The following is a 25,821-nucleotide window of genomic DNA, read 5'->3' on the forward strand; positions in this document are numbered from 1 at the left end:
ATATCCAGTCCTTCTTGGGGTAGTTTTATTTGTATACTCTTTCTTTCTGATCTTTATAGTTAGTGTGATATGTCATAAAAACAACCACATTACTCAGGAAAGATGACATTCAGGAAACTTAGTTGTGATTGTGAATACATGAAAACTGAAACAGCTCTGTTGCAGAAATAAGTCCTGGCCTAATAGAGACACTCTTCTCATCATTCCTTTTGGGATTTATGAATTTACACACAAGAGGGCTCTGAGATGGGCTGTGGCATGTAGAGTGGGACTCTTCATTATCTGTAGGTACTTACTGTTGTGATGGCCACACCAAGTTTACCTTTATACTATAACTGCTCTCCAGTGACTGTAGGACTCTCAAATTACTGATGTAGTTATTGAATGAAGAGTACTGTCAACAAGCGGTCCTTGATTTTAGTTCAAATAGCTCAGCCTCTTTTAATGTGCCGTAGTATAATCTATGGCATTTTTGGTTTGTAATTTTATACTTAATATTAATTTGGAAAGGTGCTTAAAAAAAAAGACTACATTTGTATTGAAGTGGATTATTAGGAAGTCAATTGAAACACAGCATAAACTGAAATGGCTGAAAATTGTCAGCATAAATTTATCAGTCATTGAGATCCTCTTATTTTCTCTGCAGCAATTGAAACAATTATCCTAGGGTGTGGGGCAGGGAAAGCTTACACGGAAGCCCCAGAAAGCAAGCAAAAAACCCACGGTAGTTTTATCGTGTCCAACTACCAAGAATGCTTACAGCATCAGTGCACCATAGTTTTGATACTGTATTTCTGTATCATGCTAAATATTTTCAGTTTGGTTTAATGCCAGCACACTACAAGAACACATTATTTACAGATGTGAAACCATGTCTTTTGGGTATGAGTTAAGTAAGTGGCTCTTTGTAATACACAGGTAAATTGTAGATTGGCCTTCTGATTTGTGTTTAGAAGAAAAAATAGGATTTTGTTTTCTCTTCTGAAAAATATCCTAAGTCCTTTTCCTTTGTTGCATGATGAGGTTTTTTTGCAGTAGCAGGTATATCTGCCAGCATAACTGAGTTCCTAGGAATGCAGCACGTATTTCAGCATTGTTCAGAAGCTCTTAGATAGTATTTTAAAACTGGTAAAACTTTTAGAACTACTTTAATAGGCAATTTCCTAAGAAAGTTACTCTTTATATATATTGTATGGTACCTATGTTTGCTGTCTCTTTCACTACATTTCTTCACTACCATTTCTTGTTAGAAGGATAACAAATATGACATTGTCAACAGTTTAGCTTATTCTGTGCACACAAAGCAGGACTGTCTGGAGGTGACTGTTCAGTGTCCCAGTAGGCTCAGCGATCTTGGACTGGCCTCTTTTATGACAGTGAAATCAGTGCTGCTGCTAAAGTTGTTGAGTGTGCTCAGGTCTGCACCATTATTTACCAAAAGAATTCCAGAAGCACATTGTATGAGGTATTATTGGGTAAGACCATACATTTGGTGAGCTGCTGAATTTAAGGAAAGGGGAGGGAGGAAGCACTTGTTAAATGAAATGTCTAGACTCTTGTCTGCAGGAATCAATTGGCTCTCCCCTATTTGTATATTCATAACACATATCTCTGTCATCATCATTTTTCTCAGCCGTCACTTCACGGCAACAAAGTGGCAGCAGCAGTGCCTTAGAGACGGCAGTTATAACTACCTGAGCATCAAAACAAAATAAACCATCATTCCATATTGTACTGGGTTTCTTTTGTCTTTATGAAGGAAGAAAAGGATCTTCAACTTCTCAAACATTTTTCCAAGATTAAAATATGTAGATATTTCTGTTCTCCTTCAGTCTGGTATGTTTCCATTTAGGATTTTACACATACCTCACTTGCTTTGTTGTTTTAAAACCTGCTGCACTGCATTATTTTCTCCATACAATAACTCTGTCTACACTGTTTGGTTATGCAACTCCTTTCATGACCTGTATGGCTGCTTGTCAGACAATATTTCTTCTTAGACACGATAGATGTGGGTTTGTGGGAGGCACTCCTACAAATTTGAAGTACCATGATGCCAGCCTGAAACACTTAAAAATAGAGTCTCAGTAGCTTTAATACCATTCGTACCATTCACTGTGAGAGAAAATAAAACTGAAAGTATTTTGAAATGTGAACTTCTAAAGCAGTTTCAGGTCACTGACACCTGTATGCACAAAAAATTCCAAAAGATCTCCATGGGTTGTATTCCATACATGCATTTCTGTAGTTGTTTGTTCCCTGCTTTTTAGTAAGACTTGTGCTGTGAAGCATCTGTAGCAACAATATGTAACACTGTGTAATAATTCATAAAGACTATTCTTTGTTGATAGCATGTCAAGGATTTATTTTCAGAAAGCCCTAGTATGTAAATACACATACTATATTTACTTCTCCATTACAAAATAATGAAGTAAAAGAAGATGGCAAATGCTAATTCTTATAAGGAGTATTCTGATTTGGTGGTAACACATGATAATGATTGTAATTAAATTCTCCACTGGAATAAAAGCTCCTTTCCCTGCATCTTCCCTGAATAAAGCCTGGTGCCTCTTTTCAACCAAGACTATTCCAGGAGATTGTGTCATTAGCTTTTGAACTGGTTAAAAAAACTCCAAAAAACAAAACCCAAAAACTTCGTTTATGAAGAGAGGGTCACACTTGTATGGTTCCAATAATTCCTTTGTATGGTTTCACTTCCATGAAAATCTGTAATTCTAGCTTGATGTCATCAAAGGTAAAGGTTTTGATTCTGCTACCAAAAAATAACTGTGGGCTGCTGCATACCATACAGCTGTTACTGATTTCAAAGATCAGGTTTAACATGAAACCTTCAGGTGTAGTTTGGGATTGCAGTAGAATATCAAACACAATACAGTGGAATAATGAGTACATATATATTAACATAGACTATTTTTATAATTAGGGAATATTTCTTGGAAGGTCTTTTTTATCTTTCCTGTCCTTGAAATACAGAACTTCTTAGTTAATGGAATATAAAGTGGATGTGTCTTGCAGGGTAATTTTTCACCTGAAGGGGCTGAGGAGCAGTAGGTGTTGTTTGGACTATGAATTAAACGTTTCCCATGTAGAAGAGAGTTAGGTTCTCGGTCTTCACACATATCAATGTTGATTTGCTATACTAGGCAACCTTAGGAGTCCATGACTCATTTCTCTTCTTGGAAAGTGTCAAGTCACAGGAACTAGCTCACTGCCCCAGTTTCTTGAACTGAAAGGTGCAGGTAACAAAAACACCTGAATCAGTAGTGTATATATTTGGATGGGATGACCCATGCTGTTATGTTGTGAGCTTATGCCATAATGATTTCTCATCATCTCCTGAGAGGGTTTTAAGATGGTCTGGTCTTAATTCAAATGAGTTCATTAATTTTCTCCTAAATGACAAAAAGCTACTTTGTTTTCAGTGGGATTGATTTGCTTAAGCACGGAGGGTTGTTCTGTTTCTTGGGGTTTTTAACTCCAATGAAGAAAAGTTTGGAAGGATTGAAGTAGCTTCGACCCATGATACATAGTTCTGATTTCTGTGATATTTGTTTAAGGTGTTTCAGTTGGTTGGTTGGGGTTTTTTGTGGGTTTTTTTGAGAGAGGTAGATCATAAATATCTGACATTTTTAAATAAGTAGGGAAAAAAATGGCTCCACTCTCAGGTCCTCTGGAAGAGGATCAAGAAACTTTGTTGAATTCCCCACAGATTCACGGAGAGTAAATAAAAACAAAGTCTTTTAACCAGAAAGCATTGATTTTACTGTCTCAGACTGAAGGAATAACATTAAAATGAGCAATAGACAAAATGATTCATTCTGTAATAACACGAATAACCTGAGCAACATACGCTCTTTCTCTACTCCCCCCCCCCCCCCCCCCCTTATTTTGAAGAGGGGGAAAAAAGGTTTAGACTGTACATGTATTAGTGCTGTGGTATCCAGGTTACAGTTACTTATTTATAGCCAGGTTCGGAATTTACTTTTCTATCCTAAGATGGTTTCTTTTGTTATGATTTATCACTACTGAGGGAACATGTTTAGCTTCATCTTTAAGGGAATGTACCGCATAACAAAATCTTTGAGTTGCTTGTTTACCATTAAACACTGACTGAGTCTCAACATCTTGGAAATAAAGTCTTACAGCTGTATTCAAATGACAAGTTAATACCTAAAAAGATTTGTAAGTGAGAGCTTAAATTATGTTTATCAAAGAAATGAAAGGCTAGATCAATACAGTTATGTATACTGTGCATATGTGATTTTTTTTTTAAGGCTTTAGCTAGACTGCTGCCATAGGATAGAGCTGATTTCTACCTAATTTTACAGTGACTTTAATCGGAAACACTGGCTGTCATCGAATTGTTTCTGTTAATGGTGATAATGTGATTGGTGCATTATTATTGATACATGATTGTCAGGATCCAATTGGAGAAAAACCCCAGTGCCAAACCCTGTCTCAGTTTGTGATTCCAAGAATGAAATTAAGACACAAACTAAGTCAAGTACCGTAATCAGATAGTTTGTTTATTACAAATTCTGAAAAGACAGTTATTGTAAAAAAGGGAAATTATTGTAATAAAGGAGATAGTGATAGGACAGATTGGAAAAAAGGTAGAAAATGAAGTAAGAATTCAGGGTGCAGAGTCACCACCATGGATCCAGTGATGTCCCGGGGATCTGTTGTCATCATCATGTGGGAGTTCTTCAGGGTTTGTAGTCTCGTAGTATCAGAGCAGAGTGTCCCCCAAGAGACCATTGACTGTGGGTGTCCTCATGGAGGCGTCCTTCTGGAGTCCCCTTGGAGGTACCCCATGGAGTCTGTCTCGTGGAGTTGCCCTTATAGCCATGTATCATGGAGGATGTCCCTCAGAGTCCGTAGTAGTCATCGGTGGAGAGTGTCCTCACAGAGGTGTCCTTCTGGAGTCATCCTCATGGCAGTGGCTCCCTGGTGATAAGTCTCTCGGTGATGTGTCTCTTGGCTATTACCTTTTCCCCTTTTGTAAAGAGTTGTGGGAGAGTACGTCTGCTCTTCATGTCACGTATTACACGTTCCTGGTGGACCAGTTTTCTTGGTCTCGCAGCCAGCTCTTTGATACATGTGTCTGCAGCAATTCTTGGGATAATACCTCACACCAATACTCAAGGTAATGAATGGAAGTGTTATCTCAGCTCTTTCCCACTCATCCCTTAGGCAATGGATGATAGAGTCTCAGCTCAGCTCCTCACACCCTTCTCCCTGGCAATGGACATTGGAGTCTTAACTCCTCCCACCCGTCTTTGAGACAAAAGATAGCTGGATTTCCATCTCAGCTTCTCAGACCAATCTGTGAGACAGTGGACAGTGGAGTCTGATTTCAGATCAGTCTCACACCACCTGGTGTCTCAAAGATTGTTCTGGTTCCAGGTGATTTTTAGAAAAGAGATAGTTCAAAAGAGGTCAAGAAACAAAAAGAGCAGTGGTTTAAACTGTTTCTACAACCAGTGGTTTATGTGGACATATTAATCTGATCTGCTTATTTCTGTCAGGAGAGACAGTGGCTACAAATTGCATGTATGTTACAAAACTCTGAAGTAATTGAATGAGACAAGGAACAATACAAGGTAAAAATAAAAACATGGTAAAGCAACATAACAAGTGAAATAAAATTTGTTTAACCCATGGGCCTCCAGGCAACCAGGAGAAAGGGTCAAACTCCCATCCTTTTCAGGTTTGGACAGGAACATGAGCCAATTTTTGTATTTCAGATGCGATTCGTTTTACTATTTTATCATCGTCAATTTTCAAATGACAATTAGAATAATTTAGTTTGCTATAAACTGCCCCCTCCACGGCTAGCAGGTAGTCGAGAACCATGCAATGTGGAAATATTGCTGTCTGCATTTTCCTGGCCTGATCTGCTAACAGATCAAGGGCATGCGCTGGTTCATAACTGAATAATGCAATTTAAGTTATAAATAGGTTCTCGAGCACCGCTGACTAATTCATTAGGGTTCGAGGTAGCTAGCCTGCAATGCTTTATAATTTGTTACAATGTTTTATCAAAGCCTCCCAAGTGACTGAGCCATCCGGGGACCCAACAATTTACAAAAAGTTTACAAATATTCACTAGATTTCCTGGAATTACAATATTTGCATTTTAATCACACATGCACTTCCTTGCTGGCTGGTGGTCCTTGATAGTTTTCCTCACTGTGTCCGCTAATTAACCTCTATGCTTGTGCGAAAGGCTCTTGTGAAGTACTTAACAACTGTGTCCATGGTTTAGGTCAGTTTGTTCTGATTTGTTCATTACCTTGAAGAACGGGCCCCATCTTGCTTTCAACAGAGGGGTCCCAATTTACAGCTTACAATTAACAAAGCGGTTTTAATTTACAACTTAGCATTTCAGCTTACAGTTCCCCCCTTTGAGGCTTACAGGATACACATTTGTCCCATAAGTCTCATCTCATATTATTTTCCCATATTTAATTCTGAAACACCATTGTGAGCAGCAACATTGAATCATACCTGGTAGGGTACAAACACAAATAATTATTATAACTATTACCAACAAATTCTTTAACCATGTCCAGTTTGGTAGCCAAGAGGTAAGCTTGTACCATAACTCTTCAAAACCCATGAGGTATCATCTCTAGTGACTTTGTGCAAGATTTGTCTGTTCCCAAATTTCAGCCAGATCTGTAGATATTTTGTATATGCAGCAGCTTGTATTTATAATTGCACAAATGCCTCCTTGGGAAGCTAATAGCAAGTCAAGGACCATACAGTTTTGCAATGTCACGTGGGATAGGCTGGATACCTCAATCTGTAGTGCCTGTATAGCGTCTATAATTTCATTTCAGTGTTTTTGATTACTGCAGATACATTTACAGTCTTTTCTAATTCACTCACTCCCAACCAAGGGAGAAACCATCTAACAAAATTGTAAAATCCTGTGAAATCTTGTGGGACAATTGGCAATAGCATTCTGAGTTCTCTAGGAGGTCATACAAAACATACAAAGCAAGTGAAAAATGTGGCACCAGATCAGGTCCCACAAAACAAATAATTTGCCTTAATTATTTTCAGTGAGCTGTCAAATATACAGCCACCCTCCACTCCCTGGCTCACAATCAAGGGGCGGAGCTAGTTAGCGGTGGGAGCACTGGGGCCTTCCACATTTTTCCTTTTCTTTAGGGCCCATGGGGTTTATTTCAGGCCACTCTAACACCAGCTTTTCCAATTTTTCAGTGAGTAACCCATCCATTAAATCTTTAGGAACACCCTTTTGCCACCCCAATGTCCACAACCCTTGCCTTTTATTAGAAATATTTCTGTCTCCTGGGCAAGAAGAGGGTGTCTGGTGTTTCCGATTAGTTGGGTGAGGAGGGGTTTTTACCTCTGTTCACCTCAGTTAATTAGTATCAGTTTTACTAGAAATATTGACAAGACCGTACTTTCTTCCATAATTAATTAATTCCTGGGCAGCTTCCCCCCATGTCATAATTTCTTCTCTGTCTTTTGATCAGGTGACAGTAGTCCTTCCCGGGCAGCAACGCCCCTTTCACTTTGGGATGTTGCTTGTATCTTTCCCTGCAATTGGATCACCATGGCTTTCAGGGAGTTGGGAAGACCCCAAATGAGGGGAGTCATATGTTCGGGATCGACCGGTATCATTGTCGGGGACTTCTGTTTGAGTCTACGTTCCCAATCATACATCATTTGCAGACATGCTGCTTTCTGTACATTTTCTACCAACTGGTTGACTATCCCTGTGATGGTGAGGGGACCACCCTTTCCAGGGGGTTCAGTCCTCCAGCCAAATAAGCTGGACAGTGAAGTCTGATTTCAGATCAGTCTCTCACAGTTATGAATTTCAGTAGACATGTACTTAATACACTCATCAAAATTGTCTTAGAAGTTTAACAAGGAAGGGACCTTTTGAAGATGTTAAAGCAAGCGGAAATCTTGGGAGCACCTTTACATTTTCAAGTAAAAATACTCATATCTATTCGTTTGTGTTCTTAAACTTCATGAAACCCCCCTTATTAAAACACTTCATAAGCAGCACAGTGTATAAGAATGCTGCACATCGCTATAGTTCTAGTAAACCAGAAGGGATGTGTGTTAAATCTGCGTATTTTCAATCTTAATTTGTGTATACCTGGATAAGTTATTTTATTTTATCCTTGAGTGGTGTTTGTTCAACAGTAGGTAAGTGTGGTGGATAACAACAAAAATATTTTTCAAGATAGAGTTTATGTGTTTCAGGCTTGGTATGTAGCCAGTTGTGAGTTTAGACTGGAAAATACATGTCATTTACAGTGTGAGAGCATTCTGGCTTGATCCCCCAGGAAGGCAGGTATTAGCCATTTGATTTGCATCATCTTTTTTGTTGTCAAAAGAATCACAGTTATCTTTTCTGAATTAAGAGTCATAGTGCATGAAGAGGAGAGCCCAGAATTATTGATTGGTGTTTATTGTGGAGATTAAGACAGAAAGGTGTTTACTCATTAAAAGAGCGTGATGGTTCACTGAGCTTCTTCTGTCTCCTAGGAATTCTGTTGCACTTGGTAAAGCCATGGTTTTGTTCATACATAGTCACTGTAAACACCATTACAATTGTGGATTTTATCACCACCTGATGGTGTGCTCATATTGCTCTGTGTGTAGACAACCTGAATTGTAAAGAACAAGATTTTGGAGTGGCTTTGTACTTTTAAGTACAAAGACGCCTTCTGGATATTATGTCCTTGAATTGAAGCTTGCACTGAAGTCATGTAGAGTGCTTGTATGCATCTGTGACATGGGTACAGCTATGGTTACATTCGTTTTTGTTATGGTAGGGTAGGTAGGTCTTTTTAAAATGCTTCTGTTATGTTCAGTGAGTGGATAAGGAAGTGAGATGTTTGCTTCTCTGAACTTTACCTTGCGTATTTTTTCTGTGCCTATAATTGAAAAATTAAATATTTTAATTAGCTCTTTTTAGCTTTCATCATACTGAAAAATGCATCCTGAACTCTTGAAGTAACTTAACTAGAATTTAGTTCTTCAGTTGTTTGTTAAAAGAAAACGCTTTTTTTCTTCTGATAATTTAATGAAGAACTGTAATTTGGGTTTTTTGGCTTTTGGTTGTTGGGTTTTTTTTTTTCCTGTTGAGCTTTTCTGGCCCATGATATCTTCCAGTTTTTCCATCTTATTTACAAGTTTTCTTTATCCATGAATTTTACATTGCAAACAATAAATAACTGCAGTATCACATAAACTAGCTTAAGAGCTCCATTTACAGAAGCAAAGTATGTGTAGCATTCACAAATTTTGTGGAAATGGATGAGCGGGCCTGAGCCCAGATTAAGTCTTTCCTTTGACTGTAGGATCCTTCTTTCCCCCTCCATCACAGTGTATGTCCACCAGAGTACCTGACTGGAACTACTCAAAAAGGCATTTCAACTCTCTGTTGAACTTGAATATAGGCAATATTTTTATTTACCTTTATCTTGTTCTTCAGTATTTATTTCTTTTCATATTTTTAGGTATTTTTGTTTGAGCTCAAATATGACACATTTTTGTAAGAAAGGTCCTAGCCTTGCTTTTTGATGCAGTGCTCATGACCTCAGTTCTCATTACCAGAAACTGAGCTGTAATGCGGGAGAAAGGGAATTTGGTCTAAACACACTGTCAGAAAACTTGCATGAGAAAATGTAGTGAGCTTGCTGCTTTTAATTTTTATATGAAAATAGATTTATTTCTAAATCCTAATTGTTGCATTCTGCAAACAATAAATAAGATAGCAATGTAGGAGCTTCATTTTCCAGCTGGATGTGGGTTCAGACTTTTATTTGCATAAAGTCTCCTAGAACATAATGACTTTTTTTTTTTTTTTTAGGGGGATCTGTAGTGTTAGGTAAGACAGCATGAAAGGAATAATTTAATATTTATGAAGTTATTGGTAAAGCCTCATGAGAAATCCTGACCTCATTTACAGGAGTGCAGTAGTATTGGCTTATTGACCCTAAGCACTTGAAATAACCACACAGAGACGGAGACTGGGTTCTCCAGCTGAGCTACCTATGCACTGATGTAATAATGTTATAACTAATAACATAACAAAACCAAAAAGGTGATTTGCAGTCTCAAGAAGTAGCATAGTCCTAGAATTCTTAGGACATAAGACTGATGTGCTGGGGTAGTTGTGCATCCAGGTTCTTGAAAAGAGTTGTCATGAAATGGGGAAACCTTAGATTTCAGCCTTTAATGTAGCCCACTCTTCCAATTTCCTACATAGCACTGGGGAAGTGGATTAACCTCAATCTTTTTTTCAGCAGTAGAGCAGGGAGAACAAATTCGCTCTTTTGTAACAGATGGTGTGAAAGGTTTATTTTATGATGCAAGTTCTAAGTGATTTTGTAATACTGTAATCCCTTTTCCAGCTTAAGAGATGGAATAGTACACAACAACCTAGTAGGTAATCAAGAAACTGGCATTTGGGATTGCTGAAGGCTAGTGAAGCTTGAAACGTTTGCATTTGGCTTGTTGATGGGAAATACTAAAATAGGAATACTAATGTCCAGTGGGCTTTACTGGCAAATTGACCTAAATTTTCTGAAAAGGTATGAGTCTTCTAATTTAATGTGTCACTCAGATGCACGTTGCACTGCACTTGTTCACACTGGGAGTTCATAGAGTAGATAGACTAAAGGGAGGAGGATAGGTGGAAGTGTATGGGGATACTGCAAGATACCTGTTCTCATTTGGAATTCCTGGACCACATCTGAGAAGAAAATTATCTCTGAACACCTACTCAGCAATTTAAGAATACTACTTTTATGCTTTCATCTCTTCATTGGTTTTAATTACAGTTAATTTCTTTGTTATCTGGGCCTTGTTCCTGCAAACGTGGAATCTTGTTTGTGTGCTTGCTTTCTGTAATTTGAGTAAGTTTTCTTTAGCCATGTAATTGAGATGCTCATGAACCAGTAAATGCAAGATTAAATGTTTGCTGATGAGAGACTCAAACTAGTGTGATGAAAGGTCAATTTTCAGCAAGGAGAGACAGTGTTGGGGGTTGGTCAACAGCCAACTGAACATGAGCCAGCAGTGTGCCCAGGTAGACAGCATTCTGGCCTGTATCAGAAATAGAGCAGCCAACAGGGTTGTGATTGTTCCCCTTGCACTGGGCACTGGTGAGGCCGCACCTCGAATACTATGTTCAGTTCTGAGCCCCTCACTACAAACTTCTTCACCATAGGGGTTGTCTAGCATTGGAACAGCTACACCCAGGGAAGTGGTTGAGTCCCCATCCCTAGGAGTATGTAAAGATGTGTAGTTGTGATGCTTAGGGACATGGTTTAGCGGTGGACTTGGCAGTGTCAGGTTAACAGTTAGATTCAATGATCTTACAGGTCTTTTCCAACCTAAATGATTTCTATGATTATTTCCTCGGCAACAGAGTAGGCTGCATAGCGGGAAGATGACAAAGGAGATCCAGCAAGCCAACTGATCTTTATATTTTGGAGAAGTGAATTAAGTCACTAATTATATTGTACATGAAGAAGTGTTTCATCATTTCATCCCAGAAGCTTGAAAATTATGTATCCTTCCTGATTTTCTTTTGAGGTGCATGTGGAAATGTTTAGGATGTACTAGGCAGTGAGCTAGGATCTTGGCTTACCAGAGATGTGAATGAAATTGTCAAAATAACATATGAATTCATATAAAGTATCACATCATATCACAGTTAACCGCTGGTATCTAGTTAACATCACCATGATAGTATCAGGAGCGGAAAGGCTGAATTTTACTGCATTGAGCCAAATGGAGGTTACTGAGATTACAGATCACCTCATATCTCATGTTACATAAGTTACACTTAGAAATTTTTCTAATGTTTTTAAGTGACTTTTCTGCGGAAACATAGTTTTGGTTTTGAAGTATTTATTCTGCTCAAAGACTGTTGTGCTTATTTCCCACTGAGGGAGATTTTTATGCCATTTACTCTTAAATTTATATAAACTGGAAAACGTAACACTCACCTAACCTTTAACTATGTGCAAGCTAGCATCAGTTTGAAGCCAGTTGTCTAGGCTACTGTGTGGGCAAGGGGAATATATAGGCACCTGTGGAGAGTCATTCCTGCCTCTGGAAGACTTGCAGTCTGGGGATGTGTAGTCTGCTAGCTTTGGTTACACTTGATTTATTAGATGATTAAACTTAGATGAAGACAATCTCATACTTAATTTTTATTTACTTCTGCTCAACAAAAAAAAGGTCTTGATCCAACATTGCATGCCTAGCCTTTCATTTCAGGATAATAATATCATAATAGTGCGTGTCTGTTTCAGTGACCCAAATACTTGGACAAACTGTAAATATTGTATAGTAAGACAGGACTTTAAAAATACAGGTGTCTGCATATTAGGTACAAAAGTAGCATTGACCTGGTGTTCAGAAATAGAATATTGCTTGTTGTACAAACAAAAACAGAAGTATGATGCTTTCTTAGAAACTGTTTTTCAGCATGTGATCTCTGAAATCATGCGCTGAGGTATGTGGTGATAGAGGTTTGTTTTTAATTTTTGATTTACAAAGTTATTGTCCCAACTTGGTAATATTTTGGTATTCTGTTATATGAAGGAAGAGACGTGTTCCACTTTTAGTCTTGTTCTGTCTCTATGCTGTGTGACATACAGTTTTTTTTTGTCTTGTGAACTCCATAGTTAAATGAGTTTTGCAGGAAAAAAGAAAGATTGCTATTGAAGTTTTAAAAAGAAGCCATCAAGATGAGCTTCACTGTTCAGCAGTAATCCTTTCCAATCATAAATTTATGCCCTCATGCTTGTTTGGAGTTGACAGCTTTGTGATTGATCAAAACCATGGTGTTTGCAGCAGGAGCTCTTGGTCTGTGTCATCACTGTACGTGAAGTGTGTGGGACTAAGGAACATGCAGGTACCTAGCTGGCCTGACCATTAGGTCAGACCATAGCCTTGTCCAGAACCAGATTAGGAATTTTATGTCAGTCATGCTGCCTTATGCTCATGCCCATTTTGATGCAGCACGTGGCCCTTTTGTGTTCTTAGTGGGAAGGCTGCTGCTCTCAGCTGCCTTTCTTCTGCACAGAGGGAAAGCTCTGCTGATGGACTATAAGCAGCAAAGGCTATTTGCACTACTTAAGCTTGAGTAGAGTTAGTGAGCAAGAGGATGCAAGTCCTACCCCCTTGTGATTGGAAGCTGTGTTGGTAATCATTCAAGATAAAAAGAAAACTAATATTCCTGAAAATGCTTTTAGTCTGTTTAAAAAACTCTTGGTTTTATAGTGGAGTGCTGTTCACTTGTAAGCATTTTTGAATACAAGGGTTATTTTTCTTTGCAAGTGAGCATACTTAAAACCAGAATTCATAAAGTAACTTTACTTTATAAAGAAAAACTGTTATTTAGAAAATTATAATAAAGTTAATATAGGTCATTGAAGAATAGATTGTTCACTGGAAAGCATCTAATTGCATATAAGAAATAAATGAATTACAGAGGTAATGCAGTTTGTGTTGTCATCTCTCCTAGACATGTTATGGACTAAGCGTAAGAACATGTCTGTATCAGATAGCAACCTGCTTGGCATTCTAACCTGTTAGCTGTGAAGCTATTGAACATAGTCTTGTAGCACAGGAAGAGAAAGAACATTAAAACAAGCCCAAAGCTTTGATCAGCATCATGATTCCTAATCATTCATGTTTAGTTGGAAGTTTTTATTGGCAAAATCAGATTTTGCAAATCTTTGTTGCCTTATGGAGAAAAGCAAGAGGTCCCTGATCTTAACACCAATTCTCTCTCAGTGACAAAGTCTAACCAGTCTTCTTTCAGAAAGCATATATAAATGGTGTATGTAAAGAAAATATTTATTAGATTTGTAGTATGGTTGTCTTTCCTTTATTCCTTCTCTTCATTTAAGAGAGGCAAGTATGTACTCTGAAAAACAGATCCATGTGTAAATTTACAAGCAGTATTATATGTTTAGAAATTTGTATCATTTTTAATATGCTGTTTCTGTGCAAATATCTAGAAAGAGAAGACATGCATAACACTTAATCAAAATTTGAGCTGTCGCCCTAGGTTTCGTATTTATAGAAACTCCTTTATGGTTGAATCTTTATAATTCTTGTAATAACCCTAGATACCTAAACTGTTACCATCTCCTGTTTGGAATGGGCCAGGATTGCTGTGCTGGATGCAAATGAGTGATCTTGAGCATTAGTCTTTTGAATTACATAGAGGCAGCAGATTAATTATGTGAATGGCTATATTCTCACTGTAACATCGGGTACAGAGAATAGAGATGAGGGTTCCAGAGGCATAGCACCTTAGGTGCTTTGGTCCACAAGAAATGCTCACAGTTTATCTGATTTCAAAGTCTAAGTGTTCGTCCTGGAAGAATAAGTGATCATCCCAGTTGTTTTTGTTTTGAACCATATTACCTAACGAATTTGATACTTCTCTAGTCTACATTGGGCATTCCTGCACATTCTGAAAACGATCCAGCTGCTGTTCAGCTTTGAGATGGCAGGATAATATGCTTGTTCCCACTGAAGTGAGCAAAACAATGTAATTTCATCATATATGTATGCTGACTAGTAAAGACTTTCTGGCTTGAGAAAGCTAGAAACAGAAGGTGTCTGTGATGCTAAAATGATCCATCATAGAAATGGGTTTTAAATTGTTATATACAGCAAATTCATCTTGTCTAACCCAGAACCATTCAGTACTATCAAGGAAAGGTAATGTTCTTGTGGGTTTAAAGAAAAATATAGTTGATTTTTTTTCTCATAATACTTTTCTGTCATGCTGGAAGGTCTTACTTTTAATACTGTTTGATTGATTTTTTTTTTTTAAGTACTATTTTTATTTTTTTCCCATATTTGAGACATACTGTTACTTCTTCTTCCAGTAAAAATACTACATGAGATGTTAGGAAAAGAGTGTGAAGTAGCAAAACTGATTTATGAGCCTGTTATCTGACATGACTTTAACCTTTTAGGATTTTTGTGTGGTAATTTACTACATTAAAATATAATTCTTCACTTGTTATGTCACAAAACCCCACACAACTTCAAGTGCTGCCAGATCTTTTAAACATTCTAGGATAAGTTCTCCCACTCTATTGGGGTTTTTTTAACCTTTTTGACTATATGGGGAATATTTCTCTTTTACATAAGGATGTGTGTGTTTAGGTTGTCAAAGAACACTTGGTCAAGGATATAAAAAAGAAATAAAAGTTAGAATCTTGGCTGACAAGTTTTAGGGATATCTCCTCTCAAGTAACAGCTCTTAAAGGATGCCTAAGGGAAAAAAGTGGGGTTACAGCAAAGTAACATGTTGAATCCTGATAATTTTGTTCATGTTTTGCTGTGTTCACTGTGCTATTAGTTTCTGGTTAAGACTCATGTGACTGTTGAAGGAGTTTGTATAAAAGATTTGAAGTGCTGTGATCTTCAGTGTATATTTTTTAAGACAGAAATTGCATTCATTTATCAGGACTGCCTATTTTTAGAGGTAATCACTTACTTCTGCACCCCAGGAGTCATCTTCTCACTTCTGGAGACAAAAGGTCTTAGAGATGGTAAGCTGGTTCATGTTGCTGTTCGGGGGCAGTGGAGCTGACAGTGGTGGTGTATTGCAGCTGGTTCCAAGGCATACTCTGTTTGCAGCAACAGCCTTGCTCTTGTGTGCCAAGCTTGTGCAGTCCTGTACATTTACATCCTTTTGTCTTTCTCTATATGCTTCTTTCATTTTTCCTGAACTCTCCTTACCTATGTTAGAAGAAAAAAGAACAGCAGCTTGCTTCCTCTAGAAGCTGAAGGAAAGACACTGTAGAATATTGAAATTTCCAGCATTTCCTTAACTTAGAGAAGAGAGAATCATTTTTCAGCTTGGTCATAAAGAAAAATAATAGGTACAAATGGTCCTCAGATTCAGGAAATACATATCTGCTTTTCATCAGGCCATCTGTGCAGACCCAGGACTGGTTCAAGACTCAAGGTGTGCAGGATACTTCTGTAAAGACATCCTCCTGGTTCACAGCAGGGCCAAATCACTAGTGCTAGAGTTACTTCAGTCATGAGGTAGTGCTTCTTCACAGGTTTTTCTCATTGCCAGAATGAGTTTTGAAGCTGAGACACAGCTGATTTTGCTACCATGTTATCCCTTTTAATTATGAGTAGCAGACCAGGCAGAGGTACAAATGATTTCTTACTTCAGCCCCTGGACTTTCCAGATTCCTGTCATAGCTCTGTTGAGATTCATGTGTGAAAGTCTCAGCTTCCCACCTATCTCTGCTTGCATGTTACAGTATATAGTTACTCAAGGACCTGCTCAGATTTAGTCACTGGTCCAAGATCTTGTCTGACATCTCAGCATTGCCCATTTGAGATGCTTGAGGCATCTTTCAGAGCCATGTTCAACATTGCTCCTTAATTCATTTCAAATTGAACCTGGCCGTCTCAGTTGAGATCATTTCATTCAGAGGAGGAGTCAGCTGCAGGTTTTTGTGGCTGATTATTCCTATGTGATAATGTTTCATAGCAACAAAGTGGTGCTGAGCTGTTGCTGCAAGTTGATTCGCAAATGGTTTTAAAATTATAATTGAATCTGTAAGTAGTGGGTTTTTTTCCCTTTTTTTTGTTTTTCTTTTTTTCTGCCTTGCTGTTTACTGGGAGATGAGAACTTTTGCTTGCTGCATGTTGCCAAAGCTGTTACACTACTGAGAGTAAACTGCGGGGTTTATGTTCTGCCTGTAGTTCCAAAGGCCAAACTACCGAGTCTCAGAAAAAAACCCTAAGTGAGTAACAGTCTTTGTTGCTGTGTTATCTTATTTGCTGGTATTCCTTTCTCCTCATAATACATCAGAATTCAACTGAGAAACTCTTCCTGATTCAGACGTGATGGGTTTTGAGATGTCGCAGATGCCCATTAATCTGTCAAGCAGTAAGCATTGGATTATGCTGACAAAGTCTATCTAGTTTTGAAGAACAGTACTGCACTGATGCAGCTATGTGTATCCCAATGTTGAGGAGTGTTACTGCTTTCTAGTCTTTATGTTGGGACTCACATTCTGACTCTCATTCTCAGCTGATAGAACAACTTGATAGAATCACTTACTGCCACTGTGAAAAGCACAGCTTGTTCTTCTCTTCCACTCTATTTCCTCCCACCTCTCTTCTGGAGTCTGCACTTTCCAATGGGTTTTGCATTCCTTAAGAATGTAAGCAGTTCTGGAAGCCTTTCATAGGCTGCTTTTCTCTGGGTATATGGAGAGCTAAAGCTGGGAGGTGTGTCATTGCTGAAAAACTTGATTATGTAGAATCATAGAATCACAGAATAGTTAGGGTTGGAAAGGACCTTAAGATCATCTAGTTCCAACGCCCCTGCCATGGGCAGGGACACCTCACACTAAACCATGCCACCCAAGGCCTCATCCAACCTGGCCTTGAACACCGCCAAGGATGGAGCATTCACAGCCAACCTGGGTAACCAATTCCAGTGCCTCACCACCCTCACAGTGAAGAAATTCTTCCTTATATCGAATCTAAACTTCCCCTGTTTAAGTTTTAACCCATTACCCCTTGTCCTGTCACTACAGTCCTTGATGAATAGTCCATCCCCAGCATCCCTGTAGGCCCCCTTCAGATACTGGAAGGCTGCTATGAGGTCTCCACGCAGCCGTCTCTTCTCCAGGCTGAGCAGCCCCAACTTTCTCAGCCTATCTTCATACGGGAGGTGCTCCAGTCCCCTGATCATCCTCGTGGCCCTCCTCTGGACTTGTTCCAACGGTTCCATGTCCTTTTTATGTTGAGGACACCAGAACTGCACACAATACTCCAAGTGAGGTCTCACAAGAGCAGAGTAAAGGGGCAGGATCACCTCCTTCGACCTGCTGGTCATGCTCCTCTTGATGCAGCCCAGGATAGGGTTGCCTTTCTGGGCTGCAAGCGCACACTTCTGGCTCATGTTCATTTTCTCATTGACCAACACCCCCAAGTCCTTCTCCACAGGGCTGCTCTCAATCTCTTCTTTGCCCAGCCTGTAGCCGTGCCTGGGACTGCTCCGATCCAGGTGTAGGACCTTGCACTTGGCATGGTTAAACTTCATAAGGTTGGCATCAGCCCACCTCACAAGCGTGTCGAGGTCCCTCTGGATGGCATCCCTTCCCTCCAGCGTTATCAACCGAACCACACAGCTTGGTGTCATCAGCAAACTTACTGAGGGCGCACTCAATCCCACTGTCCATGTCACCGACAAAGATGTTGAACAAGACCGGTCCCAACACCGATCCCTGAGGGACACCACTCGTTATTGGTCTCCAGCTGGACAGTGAGCCATTGACCACAACTCTTTGCATGCAGCCATCCAGCCAGTTCTTTATCCACCGAGTGGTCCACCCATCAAATTGATGTCTCTCCAATTTAGAGACAAGGATGTCGCGTGAGACAGTGTCGAACGCTTTGCACAAGTCCAGGTAGATGACGTCAACTGCCTATGGCCTACAAAGGAATCTGAATTTACTGCAGTATTTTGTCTCAAAAGTGAAGTTAGAGATTCTCTTTTTGTCAGCTTGAACAGACCAGGTATGTTCCCAGCAAGCTGAAGCAGTTCAGCAGCCAAGGATAAACTCTGGGCTGTGCTCTGTTGCAGAGATCTGCTGTGGCCATAACAGTTGATGTGAGAATTGCACGGCTAGCTTCCAAGAGCTCTGATGAAGAACTCGTTTGTAGCAAGGGCAGATACTGGTGTTCCAAAACAGAGAAAATTTGTATGTAATTTTATGAATACCCATTTACAGAAAAGACAGACAAAATAGGACTTGAGGATGTACAGGTCTTTATTTTTTTTTTAAAGATACAGTCTTTATGCAAGCTTTTCGGGAGTTGGCAGCGTATCTAAACACCTGCTGCAATGTTTAATTAAAATACTCCAGCTGAATGAAAAGCTTTTCTTCTGACCTTTGTTGAAAAGCAGAAGATTATTTAAGTCTGCATAGTTCTAATGAAAAATCCATCTGGCTTTTCCAAGAAAAATGCGGGTGATGAGTTTCCAGTATGAAAATTGTTTATTTAGTTTTCCCTACAGAATTGTCTCAGATTAGTTGTTTTATTGTACCCATTTCAATTTATTTGCTTTGATTAAAGTTGCACAGGAATAGTGACAACAATTAATCTGCAGTTTATGACGTGACGTATCGCAATACTGTCATTCTTTGGTGAGTCATGGCTGCAGTATTCTGTTCATTATTTACCGTTGCATGATTCACTTTTCAGTACGCATTGCAAAATGTGCTGTGTCCTACAGAATTTACTTACAGCTTCAAACAGACGTGTACCGCTTACACAAAAGCTGTGCATTCCACTAAAACTTTGAATCGTTCAATGAGGATGCATTTGCAGTGTGGTGAAATGTTATGTTTTGTTTAAAATGTGTTTATTCTGATACAGTTCTTATAATGGTGTTGTGAGGTGAACAGATTTTTCAATAGAAGTAATGTTCTTGTGAATCAGCTTTGGAAGCATAATAAAGCAATTGTATGTAAAGCCAGGTAGTTACAAGAGAAATAAGCAGATACCTGGAAATGTAATGCATCTAGTCAGAAAACTTGTTATTCACATTTAAAGGTTAAAAACTTAGGTGTATTCTTCATGTCTGAAGAATAACTGGTTGAGACTTCGTTTTTAAAACTAAACCCCAGTTACATTTTGTGTTACTTGCTGTCAAGGTGACAGACAGAAACCTCAATTTCAATGTTAAAAATAGTTTAAATTCTAATATAGGTGCCACATTGCCTTTTCCTAGCATAAACTGAAGGAAAATGTGAGATTGACAAGTCTAATGTCTCACAATCTCAAGAACCAACATGAAGTTTTGGGAAAACCATCTGTAAGGCTTATAAAGGTAGAGTGGTTTCGCTTTTGTGTGTGTACACTTTGATATCTTTTCTGAGTCTCTGCAATACTCTGTTGGGAGTTTCATACCTGTTCACTTTGGCTTGGACTAAACAAAAGAGGTTTGGTTGAGGCAGGAGCAAAAAATTCTCAAAGTCTGTGATGCCAACTATAGGTGACAATTTCTGTTTATCACTGAACTGACTTGAAACTTGAGTAGTTTCAAACCCCTGGCAGAAACAGTGCTTCGTATCTCATTACTAATCCAAGTTCATCCAGTCCTGTAACCAAGGAGGAATTTCTGAATCCTGACAAACGGTATAGAATTCCTTACGAAGCATGGTTACAATATGTGCATGCTTTCATTTTTTTTTCATAGAGAAAAATGTATGGCTTAAATGTGGAAAGAAGTATGTTTTTTGTAGCTTAATAGAAAATAGCAAACTTTTTTTTTTCCTCTCCTGTCTTGATGTGGAACATAAGGACATTTTGACAATAAACTATACCTGTCAAAACAGGAGCCAAACGTAATGTTAGCAATCAGCTAAGAGGCACTTCATATGGCTTGGTATTAATCATACTGTCAATTTTCATTCCATGGGCATCCTTCTTTCCCATTTTTACTTAAAATTTATTTCAGAGCATTGAGCAAAGCTCTGCTGTTCATTACATTCAGTATTAGCTAATTTGGCTTTTGGCAACTCTTATCCCCATTCCTATTAAACTCTAGCCATAAATTGAGCTAAAAGTTGTGCCAAAACATTTCAGGATTATCAAAAGACAAATTTACCCCTACTCTGCTTTTTCCATGTCCTTTGAACTGACTGTAGGATGAAACAAATGTGAGAAAAATCAGGTCTTGTAACATTTCTGAAACACTCATTTGTGTATGTTGTCGTTTTATAGAGAGACTGTTTTGCAAGTGCACTGTATCATAAAATATTTTGGGTCACAGAATGTGCTGTGTTTATAAAACAAGATTATTAGGGTAACTGTTGGGTTTGGGTTTTTTCCCCAAACTGCGGTCAGTTAGACTTCTTTGTACCAGATTGATACCAGAAGTTCTTTTATTTACAGTTTTTTCTTTCAGCGGGTGTTTCTAGAACCTGCTATTTGCTGAACTGGCTATTTGCCTGGAGAGAGGGGAAAGTGGTTTTGGGTATGTAAATAGAACACCCTACTTTACCAGCGCTTGCCCCTCTTTTTTCCATACTTCAGTCTTGAAAAAGTTATCTGAAAGCAGACTTAAAAATTCCTGTGTAAGACAACCTATAAAAAGGCTGGAAGAGGTATGTAAATGATGAGAAATAAAGAACCAGTGGCTTTTTTTTGTAGCATCAGATAAGTTGGTGACAGAATTTCTATAGGTTTCCAGGGTGCCTCACATCTTTTATTGTTGGGGAAAATTATGGAGAACAGTTGGGCATCTAAATCTTTTCAAAAATACTAATAAAACCAGGTAATACTTCAGTTCATTAGGGACTGAATATGATGTATAACAGTTGTGGTTTAAACATTAGTAAGAAATAATCTTTAAATAATTAGAAAATTTGTTTTTTAAAAAATACTGAATTTCTAAAATGTATAGTGGTGCCATTAGATGAAAAATGTCATGACTGTGCCATTTGATCAGATAACTTCTTTCAAGTAAGAATGTGCATTAGTAGAATATTTATTTAACAGATTATCCCTGATGACTTATGTGTAAAGTTGTAGCTGGTTTAAATGCTTTCTAAGGCTTTTGAAGAGGACTAAGTTTCAGAAGTAGGACTGGCTTGCTTTGCTTGCCTTCCAACCAGTCTTGTAGAGCTCTTTTGAAAACAGGAGAGTACAGAAATATGTAAGGGCAGAAGAGACCGGCTTCCTCACTGAAGATGGCATTTGCAGTGTTTTACTTTAGTTTTTGCTTTGCTTAACCTGTTGCTTTTGCAGTTACATTCTGGAAACATGAGCACAGAATCTGTTTCTTTAGAGATTATCTTGACTTTTTTTTTTTTTTTTTTTAAACTTCCATGTTGTCTTCTGTGCTAGTCTTATGCTCAGGAGTGCTGGTCTGTAATAAGCTTTTTTTTTTTTTTTTTCAGTAGTGGTAGTATACGAAGTAATGGCAGTATTTAGAACAAATTTACTTCTTTTGAAAGAAACCAGTAGTCTTGAGACATAAAGCCAAAATTTAACTGGAAAGAGGGATGTCTCAGTGCTGCTAGAGGCCAATGCTGCTAATGTATGTGTAACTAATAAAACAATTCGCTATTCTCATGCTGTAGCTTAATACTTGTTTTCATGATTGAAATATACCTCAAAATTGCATATTAAAGCCTAGTATCTTTTTCAGTGTAGGTTTGTATTTGTGAGGTTTTATAGTGGATTCATAATAAAAATACCAGGTTTTTTGCACTAATTAAAACCATTTCAGAAGTGTAAATAAATGTAAGGAGAGTCTGCAAGCTGGCATTTATCTCCTCAGACAGATGAATTTAGTATATATCACATCCTGCCACTCCCAGGAAGAAAAAATTGTGATTCAGCTATTTTAAGACCCAGATTTAGCAAATGACCTGACCATTATTTTTTAATATATTTTAAGCCTGGGCTTAAATGTTTTTTCTGAACATAAATACATTTATAGATATGCTTGTAACTAAACGTAAGCTTAAGTACTCTGTTGAGTGGGGCTAGATTTCACAACCATGCTGGTGCAGTCAGTAGGAGATTGACAATCTGCTCTTACCCTTCTCATGGTCTGCGTGGTGTTCTGTCGGGAATTCACTACCAATTTTCCTTGGGCAGCTTTTGTGGGTTTCCCTGTGTGTGTGTATGTGTATGTGTGTGTATACATGTATTCGTCATCTAAGAGGAAGAAATGGATGGACAATGCCGTCTCTGCTTATGCTTTCTGACACATTTTGTAATAAGCTTCTGTTTAGTTCCATCTGTCTCAGCCGCATTTTAATGGGACAGGCTGAAACTCTCCCTACCGGATGAATTTTTTTCTGTTTGGAGTTTTAGTTTAATGTCACAATACTGTGATCCAGGGCCCTAGGAAAAAATCTAATGATAGAATCATAGAATGGTTTGGGTTGGAAGGGACTTAGTCTCCACTTGGACATCAGGCTGATGACCACAACTGTTTGAGTGTGACCATCCAGCCAATTCCTTATCCACCAAGTGGCCCTTCCATCGAATCCATGCCTCTCTAGTTTAAGGACAAGAATGTCGTACAGGACAGTGTCAAAAGCCTTGCACAGGTCCAGGCAGATGATGTCAGGCACAATTCCCTTATCCACCAATACTGTAACCCCACTGTAGAAGGCCACCAAATTTGTCAGGCATGATTTTCCCTTAATGAAGCAATTTGGCTGTCACCGATAACCCTCATTGTCCATGTGCCTTAACATGGTTTCCAGGAGGATCTGCTCCATGATCTTGACAAGCACTGAGGTGAGACTGACTGGCCTGTAGTTCCTTTTCCCCCTTTTAAAAATGGGGTTATGTTTCCTCTTTTCCAGTCAATGGGAACTTCACCAGACTGCTATGACTTCTCTGGTATGATGGACTGTGGCTTAGCCAGTTCATCTGCCAGTTCCCTCAGATCTCCCTGCTTTCTGCTCTTACAGCAGCAATCTTGCAGTGATACTTTTGTTTACATTTGCAAAGGCATTTTGCATATACCAGTAGAGAACAGAGGTTCAAAGCAATGTGCCATTCTCAGGTGTTGTCTTTTGTGCTGGGTTCCTTACCTGTACAGAATTAGTAACCAGTGGCTATCTCGTTTCATAGGATGCACTGTTTCTAGGCTGGATTAGGTCCAGATTTCTGATTTTAATTGAAAGTTTTTATAACTATTCTACTTTTGATACAAATTTTATTAAAGTCACTCCAAGCTGTTTGGCATGTAACTTTATCAGCTAACCAGCAACAGAGCTACTGCTTATGTTCTTTTTTTTCTATCTTTACCATTGTTCTGGGTTTTTTTCTTTCAGTTGAGTAGATTTTTACAGGAATTGCTGCAGAACGACTGCTACAGAAATCAAATTAGCTGCTCAGAATTCCAGGTATTTAACCCTCATTTGCATTTTCTGTTTTAGAAGAGATGAGGTTGGGGACCCACTGCCGCAAAACACAGCTGCTGCTTCCACTCTTGGTGGTGGCTTTGCAGAACAGAATAGTTCTGGCTCTCTAAGCACCTGGCAGAAGACCACAAAGAGCTTGATGGCGCTGCATTTATCAAGGAGGGGAGACTCATTGCTGTTTCTGTCTGTGCCCACTTGGCAGATTGCAGAATAGGAGGGGACTTTGCTATTGGCATTGGAGACCTTACAGCTTGTGTGACTGTTATCCTGGGTTTTGCTTGCAGTGAAATAGTCTTCTTGTAATCGTGAAGGGCATGTTCTTGAAAACTGCACAGCTTTTTAACAGTTGCAGTTAGAAATAGTGGCCGGGTTTGTAACTGATTTAACTAAAAAAAAGAGCAAAGTAACCCACCCCTCTCTCCCTCCTCAAAAAAACCCCCTCAACCAAACAACCAAAAAACAAACCCCGGGAACAAAACCCAACTCTATGAAGAAATTCTAGTACTGGACAAATACATTTGCACTAGTTGTGTTGCAAATTTGGATAAGGTTTCATACTTTCTTTTTAGAATGCATACATGCTAGTGTTAATGTAGCTTTATGAAAGAGAATTTTGCTGTCTCTTCTGGTGATTTATACTGTACTAAGAGTACAGGACATTTCTACTTTTGAAAGCATATGTCTCCTTTTTGCAGATCTGACTTGCAGGAATTATACTAAAACAAATCAGTGCAGAATATGGATGTTCTAATGAATACAACTACTTATCTCCCTACTTTTTCCTTCAGATTCTCTTGAATAACTACTTACATTTCCTTAGTCAAATGGCAATTCCAAAACGTGGTGTAAACTGTTAAGAAAATTAGGTAAATTTTCTTTTGAAGAGGCTTTGTGAACCATATAACCCACATTCATCACTTCTGCCAGCTGCCTTCCCAATTTCATTAATATTACTCCTAATTTGCAGATAGAAACAGCTGGAGAAGTTGTTCAAGGAAGGCTGTTGGTCTTATGCCTTTTTTTTTTTTAGGTTCACTGGGAACTTAGAGGTAGAATTGAACTGAATTTGCAATCTGTTAAGTTCAGTGTGTTTTCAGGTCACAGTGTGTTTGTGCTCAGTGACATCCCATACAGCTCTGAGCACTTTATGACTGATAAAGCTGTGTTTTGATGGGATGGAAAAGAACATTAAAAGTCATTCTGAGAGATAAAACCAAGGTCTACCTAACCCAGTCATTTATTTTTACAGTGCTCCATAATGGGTGCCTGTGTAAGAGGATAACAGTAGGGCAAGCAAAGGCAGTGACTTTCCTAATCTGTATTCTGAACTTTCAAGTCCTGTCTGGCTTGAAGGCTTTTTGAATTGGAGGTTCTGCCTTTGTGTTTAAGGCTGTATCTTTGTGTTTACAGGCTATGAGTGGTGTTAGCGTGAAAACTGCCCTTCTAAATCCGTTTTGGAAAACCAGTGTTTCCTAGGATTAACTGCAGCATTTTTGTTGGGTTTATTTCTGGTTCCCTAGATGTCTCTTCTGTTCCTTCCTCACTCCTATCAAAAATGAGAAAAACCTAGTCAGTCTCTGTTCTCCATAATATTATTTATGTTTCCCTTAAATGATTTTACTTTATTTTCTTAAAAAGTGTTTGGATTTGGAGCTACTTTGAAGTCTTTTTGGGAAGTTAATAACTCAGCTGATGTTTGTTACCTCCTTCTAGCATAAACAAACATTGTTTGCTATAATTTTTTTTGCCAGAAAAGTTCCTTAGTAGCAGAAACTTGAATTGAGTGGGGAAAAAATATTTGTGTAAGTGGGAGAATGTTTTG

The 25,821-nt window shown here is 38.6% G+C and overlaps 1 protein-coding gene across 7 annotated transcripts in view; it reads left to right on the plus strand.

Annotated features, from left to right (window-relative positions):
* The window catches only part of ANO10 (anoctamin 10), a 172,616-nt gene that overhangs the window by 54,761 nt on the left and 92,034 nt on the right, over positions 1-25,821 (plus strand). The window lies entirely within an intron of this gene.

This window comes from Psittacula echo, assembly GCF_963264785.1.
Source record: "Psittacula echo genome assembly, chromosome: 2".
In the NCBI taxonomy this organism is placed as follows: Eukaryota; Metazoa; Chordata; class Aves; order Psittaciformes; family Psittacidae; genus Psittacula; species Psittacula echo.